At 33.9% G+C, this 1,571-nt stretch overlaps 1 pseudogene; it reads right to left on the bottom strand.

The window, feature by feature from the left end:
* Positions 1–13: 13 nt before the first annotated feature.
* LOC115305737 lies at positions 14–112 on the bottom strand (annotated as a pseudogene).
* Between the last annotated feature and the right edge of the window lie 1,459 nt (positions 113–1,571).

Below are 1,571 nucleotides of genomic sequence, written 5' to 3'. Positions count from 1 at the left end.
TTTTTTAAAGAATATGAAGTTAATTTACCCATAAGTATACAAATGGAAATAAATATTAAACTAATTAGAACAGATACTACACTTGATCTTAGCCAAAAGGCAGAGAAGCAATTCAAGTGGAAACAAATATATAGAAATATCTGAACTTTATTCTTACTTTATAATAAGATTGTTTATTTGTAAATTTTATAATAATAATTGTATTAATCATTTTAATGTAAATGGAATCAACCATTTTTATCTAGCTTTGACTATAAATAAATTTGCTTGATAATATCCAGGGTTGATGGATAGGATAGTTAAGAAAAGAGAAACCCTCATACTACATTATTGGGAGTATGAAGTATTCATTCCATTAAGACACCAATTTAAGGTTTTGTGTTGAAATGTAAAACCTTTTGTTTGGTTCCAGTTCTGGGTATTTTCCCTAAGATATATTTACACCAGACACACAGTTATGTTAATAAAGATTTCATTCCAGTGTACCTGGGTGGCTCAGTTGGTTGGTTGAGCCTCCCACTTTGGCTCAGGTTGTGATTTTTTTTTTTAATGTTTGTTTATTTTTGAGACAGAGACAGAGACAGAGAGAGTAAGTACAAACGAGGGAGAGGCATAGAGAGAGGTAGACACAGAATCTGAAGCAGGCTCCAGGCTCTGAGCTGCCAGCACAGAGCCTGACATGGGCCTTGAACTTGTGAACCCCAAGATTCAGGTCACGATCTTAAGGTTCACAGGTTTCTGCTGGGATGGATTCTGTGCTGACACTCAGAGCCTGGAGCCTGCTTCAGTTTCTGTGTCTCCCTGTCTCTCTCTATCCCTTCCCCACTCATGCTCTGTCTCTCTCTCTCAAAAATAAACAAACATTAAAAAAATAAAAGGTATTCATTCCAGTGTAATTTGTAATGAAAATAATCCAAATGCATCCATAGAGGACTGGTTAAATTAATGATGGCACATTCATAAAATGGAATTCTATGCTGCTATTACATAGAATGAGGTTGCTTTATATATACTGGCATAGAACGATATTAACACTCTATTATGTCAATAAAAAGAAATTTCCAGAACAGTAGGTAAAGTATGATTTCATTTGAAGACCAAAAATGAATGAAGTGTATATGTATATACATGTACATATATGTAGACATTTATAGATATAGATGTCATGTGTTTGTACCTGCATAAAACGTGATTGGAGACATATCACAATGTTAATCACAGTTATCTCTGAAGAACAGAAATTAGACAAAGTGGGAGGAGTGGTTTTTATTTTATGTGTTTTTTATTTTATATAATTTTTATACAATGTTTTCCTTTTTGGGCTTTTATGAGCATCAATTACTTTTATAATATAAAATTTTAATGTAGAAAAACATCTATTAAAACACATATAGCACATTAGGAATATAAAAAGAAAAAATGATTTTGCAGTTCGTGGGTTTGAGCCCCACATCAAGTTCTGGGCTGACAGCTCAGAGCCTGGAGCCTGCTTTGGATTCTGTGTCTCCCTCTGTCTCTGCCCCTCCCCCATTTGCGCTCTGTCTCTCTCAAAAGTAAACATTAAAAATAAA

Source organism: Suricata suricatta, chromosome 10 (genome assembly GCF_006229205.1).
Source record: "Suricata suricatta isolate VVHF042 chromosome 10, meerkat_22Aug2017_6uvM2_HiC, whole genome shotgun sequence".
In the NCBI taxonomy this organism is placed as follows: Eukaryota; Metazoa; Chordata; class Mammalia; order Carnivora; family Herpestidae; genus Suricata; species Suricata suricatta.
Note: the sequence above shows the minus strand (reverse complement) of the source record. Positions and strands in the feature narration are given on the sequence as shown.